We start from the raw sequence: 11,357 nt of genomic DNA on the forward strand, positions 1-11,357 counted from the left end.
TCATGAATCACAGTAGTGCTCTGCAGAATTGTCTTCTGCTTTGAGGCATCCTCTAATTCAAGGCTCATGATGCTAAACTTTTTTTCCACTGTCAAAGTACTCTGCCTGTGTTAATTTAAAAGGTAATTTTAAAATCCTAGCCTTTATTCAATCTTTATTCAAGAGTTTGAAAAAAGAGAACATTTTGCTCTAAACATACATGTCCTTGGTAGATAGCACAGGCAGGAAAATAAATGGATTTGAAGAAATAAAGCTGAAAGAGGATCATTAGGAAGCCAGCAAGCTGTTGAAAGAACAGCCAGACACTGTCATAAAGATTTGAAATGCTGCAGTCTGTGCTCTTTATGTCGAGGCTCATTCAGAAAGGTCATTGCACGTAGGATGGAGGGTTATTCTTTATGATCTAAAGTAATTTAAAATAGTGTAAACAAATAAATCTAGAGGAAGTAAGAAGTGTTTATTAGCTTTCAGTGACTCCATGAGGCTTCCCTTAAATTATTGGAGTGTGCTGGATGGCATAAGGTGATGGAGAAGATTTGTACCCGATAACCATCTGTACAGTATCTGAGGCTCCTCTTTGCAGATCGCAGCTATGCCACTTAAAGATAAAAACATGGCTCTAAAACCAACAACTTAAGCTATATATAAACAGCTTCTAATTATATTGGGCACACCATGCTGTGGTGCTCAGACTGCTCTGTTGGCACAACTGCCAGGCGTTGGAAAGGGATTTGTGCCACTGCGGTACTTCAGGGAGCAGACTGACAGCGGTAAAAGATGCGGAACCACAAGTGGGAAGCAATCATAAAACGAGAGGATCACACACACACGTTGAGTGACACATGCGGAAGTGCTCTGGCCAAGCTTCTGCTCGGCTTTAATAATGCAACATCCATCTTATTCCTGCAACTCCTGGGGTTTTTCATTGCGAAACACAGATCATAAATAGCAGTGGTAGCGATGTATCGTAAAAGGACAATTAATCTTTCAAATAAAAGCAGCAGGGTACATTCCAAACGCCCTGCAGCTAGTCTCTGTTTGCTCGCAAGCAACTTTTATGTACTGACACTTGTTAAATGTTTTAAAAGCAGGTTAAGCTCCTTGGTCCTTAGGCGCTAAGATTTATACTTCCTAATAGTTTTATTTGAACAGCCTGTAATATGTGGGTGCCCGGTGTACAGCATCTTCGTATTCCCAGTGGTCTCTTCGTCCTGACTTGGACATCGGTTAAACTACTCAAAATGGGCATTTATTTTAGAGCCTTCCGAAGCCTGGATGATTGACTAGATTCGCTGGTATGAGCACAAAAACAAAGCAGATCTGAGAGGTATTTAGGGAAACTTGCATGCGGCTCTTTCATACTTGTATGTATGGTGGTGGCTGCAGAGGTGCCAGTTAAGGGCGGGTCTGGTGAAAGCATAGCCGGAGGTTCATGTGCTGTTCTTTCTTTCTTAGCCTGCAGTCATATGCGGAGTGGTGTCAAAGAATCAGCTCCATACCCCTGTGTTTCAGACCCCATTTGACTACAACTCCAAAGCACCTATATTTCTGCTGGTTCCTTAGTTATATATGCTGGGTGCAAAGGGGCAATACAAACCTTTGTTCACCCCCTCTATTGTCAGTGGTACCGAAATGAGGTCCCAACTGCACCCTATGCCATTGCTTGACAGCAGTGAGAGTGCATGGTTCTGTTTGCACTTGCCTTGCCTTTGAGGTGGCCAAGGTGTCTTTGTGAGTGTATTTGCTTTCAGGCTATGAAAACATCTCTCTGGTGGTCTGCACTCTGCAACCTTCCTCCATTAATGCATTATTCCCCTTTTGCAGAATCCAACAAATCTTGTTTTATTTTGCAAAATTCCACAATTCTCACAATCAATGGATCATTTTCTTTTTTCCAGTATCCTCATTGGCTCTGTCACATAAAATAATAAATTCTATTTGTCCTTTGAGACAACATCTTTCAAATAAAAATATTATGAATTATGTGTTGTGTGAATTAATACCTTTTTTGGTCAGCTATCATCTGTCAATGAACTGAGGGACAAAGAAAGTGGTCTCTCTAGCCTTTCTTTGTCCACTGTGTGTAATTTAAAAATCTCTCTCATTTCCCTTCCACCACCCTGTCTAAACTAAAAACAGACCCCAAAGTGCTGGCTTTTCTGTGTACAAAAAGTACCTGAATCCCACCATTATTTTGGTTGCCCTTTTCTGCATCTTTTTGAATGATGTGATACCACTTTCTTTCTTTTTTTGAGCTTGAGAGACCAACACTTCAAATCATAAGACTAAATATGGAGGCTACTGCTTATTTAACTCTCTCACTAAAAGCAAAAAATGCTGTTAGAACCCACCTAAATCATCCCAGGTAGGATCCTCTATATTGGGGAAATTATTATCATAGCCATGGAGCCACCACAGAAAAGGCTCTGCCACCCTGAGCTCATTTTCTTTGTGCATACAAGCAAGGCCTATGTAGCTGATCTCAAACCCCCAGCAGGTTCATAGAGGCATAGAAAGCCCTTTAAGTACAGTATTATTGTGTCTTACGCAGGGGTTCTCTTGCAAGGGTTCCTCAAAAATGCATATACTCAAACACTTGGAACCGAACCCCTGTGTGAGCATCCTCGGGCTTCCAGAACATCTGGAGCATCAGCTCCAAAAGCTCCAGGATGCTCTCAGGGGATCGTGTGGGGCTGCCTAAGTTCCCACAAGATCTCAAGGGGAGCAACAGATTCCTAGCGAGGGGAGAGACCTTTGTTTGGGAAGCAAAGTTCTTTTATGCTGGGAAAATCTGGTGCATAAAGGACCCTCTCCTCAAGTTGGCTCTGCATTTAACTTGCAGGATTTTAACCAGCCAGACTTCAACTGTATACTGTTGAAATCAGGCAAGTTAAATGTGCACAAGACACGATTGTACTGTAATGGCATTACAATACTAGTCTCAATCCACTTCCTTAACTATTTGCCTACATAGGCTTGTATGGGAGCAAGGATCACATTGATAACAATGCAAATGGATAAAGAAGAGCGTATTGAGGTGAATTGGCGAGGGCTTGAACTGACCATGCATCCAGGGTGGGCAGAAGGTAGCAGATCAGGAGCTCCTGGTAGATCTCCGAGTGATTTGCAGTAAGTTGATAAGAGTTTCTGATTCCCAATGGTTTAGCAATTTACATTTGTTATATTTTAAAAAATTCAATGGAAACCCAGTGAAAAGCGACAACAGTTACAACAATGACTTTTCCTGCCTAAATTACACCGCTGATGTGAAGGATATTCAGGGTTGGAGTTTTGTATGAAATGATAGTGAACCCAGTGCATTTCTGATATTGAACACAAATGTTTAGGTTCAGCCTGTGCTCAAAGGCACCTTGTTCTATCTATATGTTTTTTGTACCAGGCTCATTGGTAGATCTCAAGGTTCTAGTAAAAAAACACAAAAAACTCTAGAAAGAAAGTAAATCTATCAATCCTGAAATTTGCAGTACAATGTATAATGAGGGTTCCTGTGTATCATACTAACCAACAATCAGACCCACAAATAACAAATTATACTTGTAAAGTGCTCTAATAAACATATAGAAAAGGAAAACACACAATAATATAAATAGGACAAGTAAGCACCAATACTATGGAACAGGTACCAGGATGGCTCTGTGGTCTAAACCACTGAGCCTAGGGCTTGCTGATCAGAAGGTTGGCAGTCTGAATCCCCACAACGGGGTGAGCTCCCGTTGCTCAGTCCCTGCTCCTGCCAACCTAGCAGTTTGAAAGCATGTCAAAGTGCAAGTAGATAAATAGGTGTTTCCGTGCGCTGCTCTGGTTCACCAGAAGTGGCTTAGTCATGCTGGCCACGTGACCCGGAAGCTGTACGCCGGCTCCCTCGGCCAATAAAGCGAGATGAGCACCGCAACCCCAGAGTCGGCCACGACTGGACCTAATGGTCAAGGGTCCCTTTACCTTTACCTCTACCTTTACTATGGAAAACAAGTTACAGATTCGTTTTCATTATTAAGCTTCTTTTTTTAAAAAAAAGTATGCCCCAGTTTGCCCTAAGTCACGGGGAAAATATTCTAAACAACATTTTTGTATTGTCCTATGAAGAAAGAATGGATGACAAATTCAAAAATGGATGACAAAATCAAAAATCCAGTTTGTGTCTCAGAAAAAATCCTGCCAATAATAAGAAAACTGCACAGCAAAAAAGATATCTTATCAGCAGGGCTGGATTTAGGTTGATGAAGCCCTAAGCTCCTGAAGGTAATGGGGCCCTTTATATGTCCAGCTGTGCTTTGGCAACAACAAATTGTCACTGTTTTTTGTGTTGAAGATATGCTAGGTGGTAATTTATGGACCTAATAGGTAACTAAAGCCATTTACCACTGTTGCTGTATGTAGGTTTTATTTTATTTGTTTTTTATCTTATATTTTGGAAATGTGCATCCAGGTTTCTTTTCCTTTATTTTTTGGGGGGCCCAAAGCTATAGCTTGTTTAGCTTATACGTAAATCCGGCACTGCTTATCAGTCACTGAGACACAAGAAGTTGTTTGAAAACATTCCTCAAAAAAGTTGGTTTAGAATATCTTCCAAGACTAATTGAGACATTGCTGAAATGGTTAAAATGGATCTCACACAGGTTTTTCAGTAGTACTACTGCTCTCTGTCCTTTTTGCATTGTATTTGCCTTGCCTGTTTGTTTGTTAGAATGCATTACAAGTATATTTTTTATATTTGTGAGTCTTCTTGTTGATTGCATCTGCAGCCCCAAGTCTGGCCCCTCTTGGCTTGGAGTAGCAGGAGGCAGAGCCAATTGGAAGGGGGGCAAATAAATGGAAGAGATTGAGGAAATTTTTGGACAAATGCTGGGTGGGTAGAAGAATGCGGACAATGGTAGGAAGGGTGAAGCTTAAAGTTTGACATTCCTACCTTTTGCAGATAACTTGGCTTTACAAATGTTAACTTGTGTATTGGGTGGGTACCTGAAAGCAATCATTCTCCCCATTTACACCTGAAAAGAGAAGTCCGCTTACCTTTACCTGGCTCCGTGGCATTGTGGGCTGGCACTGCCTCTCCCACCATGATCTAATGCTGCCTCTAGTTTCTGGGGCAGCCCAGCTGGCATGGAGGCATAACACTCACCTAGCCAGCTGGGAAGTGGATCCAAGCCTGCCTGCCGATTGGCTGAAAAGAGAAGTATAATTCTATGTATGGAAAAAGTTCAGTACTAAAGATGCAAAACTCTCATATTTGACTCTGCCAACAGTGTGTGTTGTATTGAAACCTTTTTTTATTACATTGCATCTCTTTTGTGTGATTTTATTGTTAAACATCTGCGCAGAAACAATCTAGAATTCCACATGTGCCGGAGGTTTATTTTACTTGAAATGCAAATCCTTTCTGACGACACTGGAAAGAGAGTATAAAGGATTTTCACTGTAAAAAACCTAAGCGCATACCTTGAAATGAGGACAATGCAGCCAGAAAAGAACAGCTCTTAAAAGCAATAAACCTAGCTGCATGCAAATGCTTTACTAAAAATAAATGAGAAAATGAAAACTTCTGCTGTGTAAGCAACTTTCTTTTAAAATATCTCCTTAACGTTTTGCATGGCATAGAACTGTAGAATTATAGAGTAGGAAGGGACCTCAAGGGTCATCTAATCCACCCCCTGCAATGCTGGAATCTTAGCTAAAGCATCCGTGACAAATGGCCACCCAACCTCTGCTGTGGTCTAAACCACTGAGCCTCTTGGGTTTGCCAGTCAGAAGGTCAGTGGCTCAAATCCACACGGCAGTGTGAGCTCCCTCTCATTGCTGGGTCCCAGCTTCTGCCATTCTAGCAGTTCAAAATCAAGTATGAGCAAGTATGTAGATAAATAGGTACCACTGCAGCAGGAAGGTAAACAGTGTTTTCATGCACTCTGGCTTCTGTCACAGTGTTCGTTGCACCAGAAGCAGTTTAATCATGCTGGTCACATGACCCGGAAAGCTGTCTGTGGACTAACACCGGCTCTGTCAGCCTGAAGCAAGATGAACACTGCACCCCATAGTCAACTTTGAGTGGACTCAACTGTCCAGGGGTCCTTTACCTTTTTTTTACCTGCCATGGTTGAACAGCTCTTACTGTCAGAAAGTTCTTCCTGATGTTTAGTCAGAATCTGCTTGTAACTTGAAGCCTTTGGTTGAAGTCTTACGCTCCAGAGCAGGAGAAAGCAAACTTGCTCCATCTTGCAACTGATGACCCTTCACATATTTGATAGGGTTGCCATATTTCAGGAATCTGTAGGACCCCAGCATCACCCACCTGCCCGAAGACCCTCAGTGGCAGCTGTGCAGCCAGGCTGGGAGGTCGGGTGGGTACAGTGTGAGCCTGTATGGCCATACGTGTGCTGCATCATTGGCTGGCAGAGGCAGAGAGGCAGGCCAGTGATGGAAGATGGGGGTGGCAGGTGGGGTGTGACTGGAGCAGCCAAAGCTCCTCACTTTGATTGCCGCCACCTCCCCTATCTTTGCTCCAGGAAGGGCTTGTGGGGGGAGGCGGTGGCAGTGGCAGCAGAGCAACTGGGCGGCTGGGCGCCTGGGGGTGGGCAAGCAGAGCCCAGCGCAACAACAGTTGAGTCCGAGGAGGTGGCGGTGGCGACTGAGCGAAGCCGGGTGACTTGTGTGAGCAGCGTGCACTGGGCGGGCCTCTCGACGGTCCACCAATCCCAGGCACGCAGGAGGGTGGAGCTGACTGGCTGCCTCAGCGCCACTCCGAAAGGCTCTTTTCTGCTTGGCAGCGGCTATCCGCTCTTCCCAATCCCTGGACTCCAAATCTCGGCTGCAGACTCTTGGCCTGGTGCCCCTGAGAGCCTGGTGCCTGGGTGCCCTGCACCCCTAGCACCTATGGGTAAGATGGCCCTGGGGCTAGCACACCTTCCCTCTGCTTCTCTGTTCCTGTGGTACTCAGGGAAGATGGTCAGAGTCGAGGCAGCAGGGCTGGGTGAGGCTGGGGCTAGGGCACAGCCCCTGGGGACCCCGAAGCTGGAGGAACAGAGGTAGAGATAGTGTCAGGGCTAGGGGATGAGTCATTGGACAGTGAAGCAGAGCGTGAGGTGTGGTGCCCTCCCCTCCCTCCCTCATGGCTGTCCCAGAGGCTTTGCTGGCCATGAGGAAAAGGAGGCACCGGCGCCACTATTGCCCCAGCCCCGAAGGCGCCGCCCGGGCACAGCTTGTCTCTCAGGAGGAGCCTGTTGTGTGGGCACCTGGCTGTGCCCTATCAGGAATGTGTGCCTGGGGCCACAGCCCCCCCTGCGCCCCCCATGCTACACCTCTGTGTGGTGGTGGGGATGCACTTTTCAGGCAGTGACAACATTAATCAAGTTTATGGTAAGGATCCATTTAAATATCCCATTCTTTACATGGAAGTACATTTCTTGTACATGATAGTGCTCCCATTTTCTGTGTTTGCTCATTAGCTTTGCGCCCCAAGTGAAAAGCTTGCATAACAAACTGTTGTAGAAAAATCCTGCTGCAAGACTGGACCCCAAATGCTCCCCTTCCCATCCTCACTCCTGTTCTCTATATGAAATAATTTAAACCAAGGGAATTCTGACGAAGAGTTCTGTTCTGTTTTTTAAAAATATGCATTACAGGCAAGCAGCCCAACTTCCCACTCCATCACTTTCTGAGTTTATGATAGAATTCAAAGTATTAATAGCCTGACTTACGTATTTATGTATTTAGAAATGGCAGAGAGTGGGATGAGTTTTCCCCCTTTGTGATCTATTATGTAGGAGCATTAGCTGCATGTTGAATATATATATATCTATAGTTATAGCTATAGATGATATAGATACAGACTAAAATGGAAAATTAAAAGCATGCTATATTTGGAGCTAATGTATGAAAAGGATAATCTTCTGCAGTTCATGTGTCTGCAAGCCTTTATGCACACTTTCAGCTCATGATATGCTTTGCTCATGATGGCACAAGAGATACTGGCACGTTGAGCAGCTGTTATACCTTCTTCTGGTTATAACTGGGGAAGCCCATGTCCCTAGAGGGAGGGAGATGTGCAGGAGTTCTTAAGAAGCAGCCAGAAGCAGGAATGGTGTGCTGCATGCCTGCAAGTTTCTCTGTCTCTCTTGGCTTCGAATGCCGGACATCAAAGACCCCTCTCCAGAGCTTCATGGCCTTAAATCTAATGGAAGCTGTCTTTGTTAGTGCAGAGCGAAAAAGATGCAGCACTGTGATCACTGAAAGGTGATCTGATGAGAGAAAACATTTGCCTCTTGATGTTCTGGGAAGGCTTTTTATGACTCCTCTTTTCTGCCCTACCAGGCAGAGGCAGAGCTAGCTTTGATATCAATACTTCCTTGATCTGCTTGCTACCCTTGCCATAAATAATTTGAGGGAGAAGGACTCAACCCCTAGTTGGAGAAAGTGTCCAGTTATCAGAACTTGGATATGGATCTCCAAGGTACATTTGAGGCTCACTTCTTGGAAGTTGCCAGTTTGCTATTCCTTCTGCTCATCTGCTGCTATAAAAGCCAGGATACCTGTGTTTTGTGCCATGCAGAGTTCCATGGAGACAAAAAGGGTCAAGGTGGGTGGGGGGATATGTCCCAGGACACATTAGGTCATATTCCAGGCTACAGTCCTCTGAGATGAACCAAGGTTCTGGGGCCACAAGGGGCCATCTTCTCATACCACCTTTTGTTCTGAACTTGAAACCACTAAAGCAGATTAGTTTAGAATGCCCTGGCTCTTAGTCGAGGGGTGTGTGAACTTGTCTTTTCTCCCCAACTTCAGCTTGGGGTTAGATTCCTTGGTCATATATGTTTTGACAAGCATAATGCAGATTGGTTAAGTCTTTCTGCACATAAATTGAATGTACTTGGGTGACAGTCATAACAATGTCAGTGTCTTGCAGTTTAAGTAGGATAGGCAGAATACTATGAGTGAACAGCTGTTCAGCACAGGCTTTCAAACTCAGGTGACTCACAGGTATCACTGTTGTGTGGTGTTATACCAGAAATTAACTTTCCCTTGACTGGTTCTTCATTTAAAGCCAACCAATTCATTTCTCCTGTCACAGCAGAGCAGCTTCTGTCAGTTGTTCTGTTCCATTCATAGTCCCTCTGTGCTGCTTTCTATGTGGCTTCTGAGAACATGAGAGCAGATCAGAGGAGACTGGTTCAGGGCTTCCATTCATTCACAAGAGAGGATGCTCTTGTTTTCACATACGTTTAACAAAAGGTCATGCTTTAGTTCCCCCTGCCCCCAAAGAGCACATTGACTGTCCAGAGGCATTAAAGTCCAGGGAGTGGGGAGGAGAATTTGCCAAACAGAGAGAGAAGGATTCCCTTAGCAGCCACCGTAGACAGTAGGGGGAGTCTGAGAGCTAGGACGTTAGTTGCGAGGGGGAGGGGTGGGCACTCTGGGCAAAAGCTCAAGCTTTGAGGGAGTACATTCCATGGTCTCCATGTTTTTCTCTTTGCTGATAATAAAAGTACTGAAAAGAAGCTCTCTGCGTGTCTGGGTTCACTCGGCAATTAGCCAAGTGAGCTGTCTGAAGTCTTCCTCGTGACAACTAGGAGGGGATGGTTGCAACTAATCCAGAATGCGGCAGCTAGACTGGTGACTGGGAGTGGCCACCAAGACCATATAACACTGGTCCTGAAAGACCTACATTAGCTCCCAGTATGTTTACGAGCACAATTCAAAGTGTTAGTGCTGACCTTTAAAGCCCTGGATGGCCTCGGCTCAGTATACCTGAAGCAGCGTCTTCACTCCCATCGTTCTGCCCGGACACTGAGGTCCAGTGCTGAGGGCCTTCTGGTGGTTCCCTCAGTGCAAGAAGTGAGGTTACAGGGAACCAGGCAGAGGGCCTTTTCGATAGTGGCACCCTCCCGTCAGATGTCAAGGAAATAAACAGCTATCTGACTTTTATAAGACATCTGAAGGCAGCCCTGTTTAGGGGAGTTTTTAATGTTTGAAGTTTTATTCTGTTTTTATTGTTCTGTTGAAAGCCGCCCAGAGTGGCTGGGGAAACCCAGCCAGATGGGCAGGGTAGAAATAATAAATTATTATTATTATTATTATTATTATTAGTAGTAGTAGTAGTAGTAGTAGTAGTAGTTTGTTGTTGTTTAGTCGTTTAGTCGTGTCCGACTCTTCGTGACCCCATGGACCAGAGAACGCCAGGCACCTCTGTCCTCTACTGCCTCCCGCAGTTTGGTCAAACTCATGCTGGTAGCCTCGAAAACACTATCCAACCATCTCGTCCTCTGTCGCCCCCTTCTCCTTGTGCCCTCCATCTTTCCCAACATCAGGGTCTTCTCCAGGGAGTCTTCTCTTCTCATGAGGTGGCCAAAGTACTGGAGCCTCAGCTTCACAATCTGTCCTTCCAGTGAGCACTCAGGGTTGATTTCCTTCAGTATGGAGAGGTTTGATCTTCTTGCAGTCCATGGGACTCTCAAGAGTCTCCTCCAGCACCATAATTCAAAAGCATCAATTCTTCGGCGATCAGCCTTCTTTATGGTCCAGCTCTCACTTCCATACATCACTACTGGGAAAACCATAGCTTTAACTATACGAACCTTTGTTGGCAAGGTGATGTCTCTACTTCTCAAGATGCTGTCTAGGCCTGTCATTGCCCTTCTCCCAAGAAGCAGGCGTCTTTTAATTTCGTGACTGCTGTCACCATCTGCAGTGATCATGCAGCCCAAGAAAGTAAAATCTCTCACTACCTCCATTTCTTCCCCTTCTATTTGCCAGGAAGTGATGGGACCAGTGGCCATGATCTTCGTTTTTTTGATGTTGAGCTTCAGACCATATTTTGTGCTCTCCTCTTTCACCCTCATTAAAAGGTTCTTTATTTCCTCCTCACTTTCTGCCATCAAGGTTGTGTCATCTGCATATCTGAGGTTGTTGATATTTCTTCCGGCAATCTTAATTCCGGCTAGGGATTCATCCAGCCCGGCCTTTCGCATGATGAATTCTGCATATAAGTTAAATAAGCAGGGAGACAAAATACAGCCTTGTCGTACTCCTTTCCCAATTTTGAACCAATCAGTTGTTCCATATCCAGTTCTAACTGTAGCTTCTTGTCCCACATAGAGATTTCTCAGGAGACAGATGAGGTGATCTGGCACTCCCATTTCTTTAAGAACTTGCCATAGTTTGCCGTGGTCGACACAGTCAAAGGCTTTTGCATAGTCAATGAAGCAGAAGTAGATGTCTTTCTGGAACTCTCTAGCTTTCTCCATAATCCAGCGCATGTTTGCAATTTGGTCTCTGGTTCCTCTGCCTCTTCTAAATCCAGCTTGCACTTCTGGGAGTTCTCGGTCCACATACTGCTTGAGCCTTCCTTG

General features: G+C 44.8%; 1 long non-coding RNA gene across 1 annotated transcript; it reads right to left on the reverse strand.

The window, feature by feature from the left end:
* Positions 1–438: 438 nt before the first annotated feature.
* On the reverse strand, positions 439–5,178 carry LOC309367784. Its single transcript, XR_014167357.1, has 2 exons — positions 5,032–5,178; positions 439–598 (listed from the first exon to the last, which is right to left on the reverse strand). It is a non-coding gene; the product is annotated as an uncharacterized lncRNA (long non-coding RNA).
* Positions 5,179–11,357: the final 6,179 nt, after the last annotated feature.

This window comes from Podarcis melisellensis (genome assembly GCF_964234715.1).
Source record: "Podarcis melisellensis genome assembly, chromosome: 4".
In the NCBI taxonomy this organism is placed as follows: domain Eukaryota; kingdom Metazoa; phylum Chordata; class Lepidosauria; order Squamata; family Lacertidae; genus Podarcis; species Podarcis melisellensis.